The sequence below is a fragment of the Hylaeus volcanicus genome, chromosome 2, assembly GCF_026283585.1.
Source record: "Hylaeus volcanicus isolate JK05 chromosome 2, UHH_iyHylVolc1.0_haploid, whole genome shotgun sequence".
Classification (NCBI taxonomy): domain Eukaryota; kingdom Metazoa; phylum Arthropoda; class Insecta; order Hymenoptera; family Colletidae; genus Hylaeus; species Hylaeus volcanicus.
In genome coordinates this window covers 28,691,908-28,700,593 of record NC_071977.1, presented here as the reverse complement: position 1 = coordinate 28,700,593, position 8,686 = coordinate 28,691,908, and the positions used below count along the sequence as shown (strand labels likewise).

General features: G+C 46.1%; 1 long non-coding RNA gene across 1 annotated transcript in view; it reads right to left on the bottom strand.

Moving 5' to 3' along the window:
• Window positions 1-8,686, bottom strand: part of LOC128872116 (uncharacterized) — a 272,991-nt gene that overhangs the window by 21,668 nt on the left and 242,637 nt on the right. The gene's annotated exons all lie outside the window — the stretch shown is intronic.

Below are 8,686 nucleotides of genomic sequence, written 5' to 3'. Positions count from 1 at the left end.
GACTCTAAAGGGTGGGGCGAATGGAGCTCTGGGACCATTAGACTCCGAGGGGTGGGGCGTTGGAAGCTCTAGGGCCATGAGGCCCCAGAGGGTGGGGCGTCGAAAGTTCTGGGTCCATCAGACTCTAAAGAGTGGGTCGAATGAAGCTCTAGGACCATCGGATCTCGACGTAACACCCACCACCTTGGTTACAAAATTCATAGCATCGAAAACTCTGGGACCAACGGGCTCCGAATTCCTCCGAAAACCAAACAGCCCCACCCTCAATCTGCAATCACGTCCCCCAATCTAGAAACAGATACATCCCACGCGAATCTTTCCGTTGTTCTCCCTGGTAGTCCCGTGGCTCCTCGATCCCCCAGTGTCCGAAATTTGATTTAACACCGCGCCAGACGATCGAGCGGCCAGAAAATAATTTCGTCGTCGAGGGAAGAAGTTACCCCCGCGGCGGAGGGCGGCGGGGCCGGGAGGGAGGGGACGATCGAACGCCCGTTTCGCAGGCGTTATCGCGATCGGATACCCGCCGCGAATATATACGAGCCACGAAGGACGAGCCGACGTCGTCGATTCTTCGGGGGGGTCAGCCTTTGGAATTCAGGAAGCAGCTTGTTCGAAGAAAAAGCGGGACGTGATTGGACGACGTAGAAGACGAAGTTTCTCGCCACGGGGACGAGGGGGAGGGATGGAGGAGGGTTGGGAGAGCCTTCGGTCGAACCCTCGAGCGAGATTAATCTCGTTGTCGCTCGAGGAAGCTAAGTGCTCGTGACACAAGGTGCCCGTACAATCTCGCGCCGACGCGACCATGGGAAAACGGCTGATTATGCGTGTCGTGGCACGGGGTACGCACGTTTGTGTGCAAATTTTAGCATTTCGGACGAGGTGGGAGCTAGTCGTGAACGTTCAGACTTAACTCGGTTTTATGGTTTAATACGAAGACCGTGAGTATCTTCGTACTGCTCTTGGATATACTCGAGCATTGGATGATATTGTTGTTTTACATCAGGGATGGGTATTGTGAGTGTACCACGGAGAGCGCGCTAAATAGTGGCGCCACGAGCGGCCGCCATTACGACACGGTAAGGCGCCATTTTGAAGTGGTTGGGTCTTGTCATTCCAAAATGGCGTAGCTGGGTCACGTGCTAGGTGACACAGTTAACATGTATTATTTCCTTACAATAATGTAACCTCGAAACATACTAACTCTTTATCTACCAATTTGTTTAAGAAGAATACTTTAAAAAGTACTTTCTATATTATTATTCCAACAAGGTATATTAAGTTTCATATTTACTTTCTCAAATAAAGCATCGACAGTAGACAACCAACGACACAGTAAATTCCAGAAGGTAAACAGCGAAGATAAAAAAAACCAGATGGTAAACACTGACAAATAAAACAGAGTACACATCCCTCCTACAGTCACTGCTGAATACGGTACAAATTTCGAACAATCGAATCACTCAAAATGAAATTTTCATCCGTACTAGAAGCTTTGAATATCGTTTTTCATTTCGAGAATCCACCGCAATGGTGGTAACGTTATGAAGCGTGTCTTTTCGAAACAAATACTAACTACAGCGGTGTTGCGTAACACGCGACATGTTGTTCCGAGTATTCGGCTAGCCCCTAAATATACATCGTATATTTAGGCGTATAGAAGCATACGCTACATTAAATAAAATTACTACAAATGTACCGCGGTCTGTGGCGGACGGTTTTCCAACCGGATGGCGCTAACGAACGTGTTAACTCGTTCCAACAAACGTACTCGATCGAGTACTGGGATCGAGACAACGCGAGTCCAAGCGGCTCCCGAACAGGAAAATTATTCCGACGACACCGCTTCCAAAAAATCAGATCAGGCGAAGCTAGACGCTCGGTTGAAACGAGATTCTTCGCGCTAGGGTCGCGCGTTTAACTTTAATCCCGTTGTTTCAGGTGTCCCTGGATACTTTCCAGCGGGACTCTCTCGCAGTCGCGACTAAAGAATAACCCTTTGGTATCTTCCCAGAATTAAAACACCGTCGCGATTCTCTAATTTTCATTTTCGAACGGCATTTCGAACGCAAGAGTTCAAACGGTGACTTCCGTGGCTTCCGTCTATCGATCGAATCGATTCGCGAAAGAAAACGAAAGAAAACGATTCTTGAATCGAAATAACGCTCCGAGTCAGGCCAACGTCGAAAAAGATGAACGCACGCGTTACTTCGTTACGCGTCATCCTGCCGTTACGTTTCCATATGCAACGATCCTCGACAAAGTCAATGTTTATCGGAATCACGCGAGCGAATTCGGTCACGCGCTCGGCATTGTACGAATAAAATAAAAGCGACGCGGGAGTAACCTACGCGCTTGATTCACTGCTGCGTTTCGTCGACGGAGACGGAAAAAGATTATCGAAACACCGTGTTCTTTGCGACGCGAATTTGCTCCTGACGTAAAGGGAAACGACGAAACGTAACGCTTGCACCGTTTAGGGCCAGCACTTCTCAACCTTTCCCTTTGTGAAATTTACAAGTTTTCTTGTTTTATTTTTTTTTTTTTTTTTTGGAAATATTGTTTAAGAATTTTGATTCTCGTGATTAATTTGTGGGGAGGACTTCGGGGTTTGAGAGCTTGCAGACGCGTCAGAGGAGACCCTTAGGGTAGGGTTAGGTAGACCCTTCTCTCACGTATCGGCAAGTTAGTCAAGGTTGCAGTTTCTTGATTGAAATGGCGATTTTGAGACATCGAGGATTTATTATAATCCGATAGCTGCCGTGATCACGAATTCAGTAAGTAATTAGCCTTCATAGTAAGGCTACCGAGGTCAAAGCGTATTTATTGTATCGTATGCACGAATTTATTTTTGTAATTAGAACCAGGAGGAACAGAATAACTTATCAGTAAAATGGTTTCTCCGTTACAATAATTGTCCCTAAATATTTTAATAAAAGGACTATTCGTAAATAAAAATTGAGCGACCTTGGAAACTCAAGTTTCCCAGGCGCATGGGTCAACATGGCCTACTTCAATCTTTAGCGTTAAATGTTAAATCGTGACCACCATAGGAACTTCCACTCGTCGATTCATTTCCAGTCGATTTATTCCCGATAATAATTTCGAGACGCTCTCGCCTCGAACTGAGAACCACTGGCTCGGCCACGCGAAATGATCCCCCCAGAGTATAATTCCAAATGATTTTCAACGTGTCGTTCGCAGGCCACGCAACGAAAAGAACTCCCCCGGTGGGGGTCGGCCGCGATTCCTTATCGGAGTTTCCGTTTCTTTATTTTTGATTTTTGTACAAGCACGGTGGTTGAACGGGAAACAGGAGTCGCGAGGGGAAAGCGCCGACCGGCCGAGAAACCGATAAACTTGTAAAATCTGACGTTCCCGGTATTCTCTGAAATTAGCGCGAACGGATTATAGGTTCGGTCTGTTCGTGACACTCCTATTAGTATCGTGGACGGGGGTGAGGGAGGGATGACGGAGGGTAGGAGAAAATCGTCGTACCTTTCTTCTCGTTCCTTTCTTCCTACCAGCGGACGAGTGTAAAGTCGAAGCCGGACCGTGCGGTTCCCCTGGAATTTTTCTCTGTCGCTAAATCTTATTATCACCCGACCGACGGATTCCCGAAGCGTTCTTCAAGGTTTCCCTACGAGTGGACAAATGGAAAACGGTAACTTCCGACCCTCGTCTCGGCTATCAGATTTTCCGAGGCTCTGGATAATCGCTGGGGGGGGGGCGCCGATAAATAAACCCGTCGTTTAGCGTTGTTGGAAAAATTGTATTTTGGTACAATCGCACACGTGAATAATTAGAATCGGAATTGATATTTTGGTAGCTATCGGAATAATTTTGTTCGATGTTCATAGGGCAAAAGTAAATAATAAATGTAGTTCTTCAAAGTACCCTTAGAGTTATTACTTATATTTGAAATAATTATAAAAAACTGTTAACTTCTTGAGACACGAATTAAAAATTCTGGATTTCATGCAAAACAAAAATTGTTTATAGTTCGGTTTCGTTAAAATATCACGATGATATAAAGTATATAAAATTATAGAACATATGACATCTTGTTCTAATAATGAGTATTTGTTAATCCCCGAAGGTGTGTGCTCGATATTCCTCAAGAGTTTCAAAATATTAGTCTTGAAATATCTAAATAAATAATATACCTAAGTCTCCCATTCTACCAATTACATTATCACCACCTATGTAAACTACTTCGGAACATACTTGGTAATTTCATTAAGGAACGTAGCTAAAGAAAAGCATTCCTCAAATTGCAGACTGTAGGTTTGAAAAGTGAACTCTCCGCGTTGAAGTCGGGCGCCATAAATACCCGCGGCTTATCACCTAATCGTGCATGCATCGCGAGGAAAGGGTTGCAGAGGGTGCAACGCCGCGGAATAATTAGACGCGCGGCGCCGAAAAGTATTTGGTGGATGGGGGTGTGGAAATGGGGACAAAATTAGCGTAAACGTTCTTGCGAGGCTCAGGGTCGGTACACAATGAAGCCAATTGCCATGATAAGAGCGGGGCAATGCGCCACTTTGTCCACGAGACTTAGCTTAATCTTCGACGAAGCGAGGCCGTATCCGAGCACGTTTCTCGAACGTTCGCGCCTCGATGCTGAAGAAAATCGAGCGTCCCTCTTTCCAACCGTGTTCCAACAGCTTTTCGCGCGATGGCTCGAATCTCCCGTATCAGTTGCGCCCGCACCGTTGGATACCACGCCGATTGGAACCGGCGAGCAATATGATACTTTTGGTTCCATTTACACTTTTATTTATTTAACGTATACGTAGCTTCTATGTCTATCGATGAAATTTTATTAAATTAAACGATAGGTGCACGTAAATAAATTTCACATGTGGATGTATTTGTAATAGAAAGTTTGTTTGGAAATAAAGATCAATAATCAATAAAACAAATTATCGATAAAGCCAAGAATTAAGGGCGTTAATCCAGCGCGGTAGAAGTCGTCCGCCGCGAGAGGGCCATCCCTCCCCCTGTTCTTCCCATTTCATTGCCACCTGTACCCGGAACACCGTTCGGGACACCCCGAGTCCCGTCCAGACACGTCCTCCCTCTGAAACGATTTCTCCGAGGGAGCAAAACGAAATCACCCTTAATCCAGAAAATTTATGGACTCGGCCAACTATTTAGATAGGCGGACGGAAGTCGAGCGATTTCGCTTTTTGCCCAAGCCACGGACCGACCCACCCCCGTTCGCATACTCGAGACGGTGGCAGTCACCGCGCCGTACCGAAAACCAACCCCCTCCGCGAAACGGGAAAGTTGAACGTCCGTACCCGGCGCGAATATTTCCACGAAGACGCCGGTATTCCCGCGGCTTAATTAGTTTTTCGTCGACGGATAATCCGTGCCCGGGCGATTTGTCAGGCGGTACTGGAAGTTCGCGGTACCGGAATTAAGGCGCTGGCTTCCACCGAACTGGAGATTAAGACGATATTCGAACCGGGCCCCCCGGGGGGTTTAGGCCACGGTTCCGTTTCCGGTCTCCTCGCTCGCGGAGAACACCACCTCCCCCTCCTCGCCGGTCGTGGATCTATTTGATCGCCGCGGCAAGTTCGACTCGGCCAAGAAACTGCTATTCGCGAGGGGGTCGGAGGGGTTCGCGGGGCAGAGCGCTGCCAGAAGTTTCGCCCGGCACTCTTAGCGCTCTCAGATACCCCTAACCGGGCGAGAGCGTAACGAGGGGTGGGTTGCTCGCGGACCGAACTTCCGGGACGTTTTGTAACCGTACACCGTCAGGTTCGGCAGTCTCGAAGTTGCCGCTCGATTCCTCGACGGGTGGCGATTAACCCTTCGTCGCTATGGAGGATCGCGACGTGCTCGCGCGGGTCTGCGTGACCCTGGATCGTGCATCCCTCGGGAATGAGGGATTTTAGGGCTGGTAATTGATTTCATATCGGAGACTTCGCGGCGGGTCGATCGTCGCTGGAGATCCGTAGGGGTGAAGGGTGGCTTGACTGGGTCGAGTGGATGGGGATAGGTTTTTAATGATCGGGGGAGGACTCGTCGATCGTTAAAAACTTGTTGCTCTGGGTAGCTGTGGTGCTTATTGATTCTAACTTTAAATCACCTACTTTTCTCTACTCATTCCGCTATTTTTTTCCAGGTGAACTAAATTCCATTCATAAATTTCATTTTATTCTATCATTCAGAATCGTCCATTAAATAACGAACCCAACCATTTATTTATTACTTATAAGAAAAAAGAATAGTTCCACTTTCCAAATAGCCTCAACCTTGTTAATTCCTCGTAACAAAATAAATCCTGCGAACGATTAAAAATATATACCACCTTCCTTCTCTCGAACGTCAAACCTCCATTCAAAATAGAAATTACTTTCGTCCAGCCTCTCCTCTACTCATTACTCTATATTTTTCCAGGTGCCCCGACGTGCAGTACCATGTAAAAAATTGCCTCAGGATTGATACATTCAAACCCTCGAAAACAATTCGTGGCCATCACCCGTCCCACTCGAAGTATTCGAAAATCCTCTCGAGTCTTTACGAGATCTCAGGCGAACCGTAAGAGTTTAATTCAAGTTCGTCTTCGAAGAAGAAGGAAGGTATCGTAGCGCAAGCCTCGCTGGCTTCCAACGTGTTAAGCCGCTCGTAAAAGAGCTTTTACGCGATCAGACCCTCGCGACGAGACTTCGGGGCCAGGTTGTTCGATCGACTCCGAGTCATCGGGGGCGGTCGCCTAAGTTCCCGGAGAATCATTCTCCGTGCTCGTAAAAGAAACACTTCGGAAATAAATTAACGCCGGAGTCGTTACGGGGCCTCGAACTTTCCGCGCGGAGTCTCTGCGTGTTATTTCTTTCTTTTTCTTTTTCTTTTTTTTTTTTATTCGTTTCCGCGTCACCGAGAGCACGGAATAAAAGGAAATAATCGGTCACGTTCGTCGAATTGTTCCCTGACGCTGTTCCGACAGTGTTTACTTCGAGATACTAATGGGATTAACGTGGGTCGCAATCTGAAGCGTTTCTATTTTATCGTCCGAAGTAGATAAATAAAGAACCCATGGCTTCTAGGGTGGGGGGGGGGGGGGGGGGGGGAAGAACTCTCAAGGGACGATGACAGGTCGAGGTGTTATCGTGAAATCGAAGCTGCGATCTTGGAATTTTCCTGTTTTTGTGGATGAAGTGTCGAAGAAAATAAATCTAGATAGAATTTTAAAAGGTCGCAGAAATAAGTGTTAAATTTCACTTGTAATTTCACGAAAATAAAATTTTACCCTCCGTAGGAATTTTCACGATTACATGACTCCAAACAGAACAGAAACATTTTAAGTAGAATGTCCCAGGTATAGACCAGACACAGTTCCAAACGGAACGGAAACATTTTAAGTAGTACGTACAAGACATAGATCAGACGTGACTCCAAACACAACAGAACCATTTTAAGTAGTACGTCCCAGGTATATATCAGACGTGACTCCAAACATAACAGAAACATTCACCAGTCAACGCGTTAAAAGACTAATCCTAGTTTCTAAAAGCTAATGAAACCGACCATCATGATCCAGCAGTGGTATCTTGTATCAACCCTCTCTTCCTCACCCTCTGCCCAGTAATAACCTCTCGGAGAACAACCGCCCCCGCGTGTTTTCTCCTACGCGAATGTCGGCGTTTAGGAACGCGGTGAAACATTCGTGACGGGCTTGTGGCGACTGACTTCCCAATATATTCCGTCAGGGTAGCTCCTGCCCGACGTTCAGGGATCTTTAATTGGCAATTGCAACTCCGACTCGACGGTTTGCCCCGTCCTGTAACGAGGACCGATAAAGTCTCTTGCGGATATTAAATACGTCGCTTGTTAAACTCTATTCGCCGTGCGCTTCCGACGAGCCAGTTAGTCGGCCCGATGTTCAACGGCGGGGCTCAAAGGCAGCGGAAAAATTCGCGGGGGAATACGGGTAATTTTCAATGCGAAATCCTCCCGAGCCGAACGTCTGCCTTCGGAGCAACGTCGAACGACCATAATCTCTCCATACTTCGAGGCGATTTTTTATTTTAGATAAACATTCGAAATATCAACGAAGAGAAACTTAATTGCTGCAATTGGAATTATATAGTTATCAGTGTTCGTGGATTATTTGCGCAAAGTTTTGGCATATACCAATTATGGATTTTATAATAATACAGTATTTCATGATAAGATTCTCATTCTACAGTAAAATGTAAGATCCTCATTCGGTAATAAAATTCTAGATTCATAATAGAGTATAAAATTCTACTCGCAGGTACAATAAAACAAGGACTTAATTCGATTAAAATATGTAACCATTTTTTCCCGACTAAACAAATGCATGTAAGTAGCGTAAATTAAATCGTTAAGAAATATTAATAAAAAGTGGGAGCGTGAAAAGTAGGAACGAAGCGTGTGAACCGATAGTTCCTCGAAGCATCGTTCAATCGTTTCTTCTCTTTGGCATCTATCGACACCGGTACTCACGTCGCGAAATTTTACATAAACAGCTCGTCGCGCGAACGCGAGTAAAATTCGTCGAATAACGAGTTCGACGTTCAAATTGCGAGGACGTGTCGGGCATTTACAAGGGACCGATGGCCGGACGGATTTCGTTCGCGCGATAATTCGAATTGTCGAGTGTAATTAGCAGAGAGACGGGGTTCGTGTGTCTTCCCGGGATTGCAATTTGTCT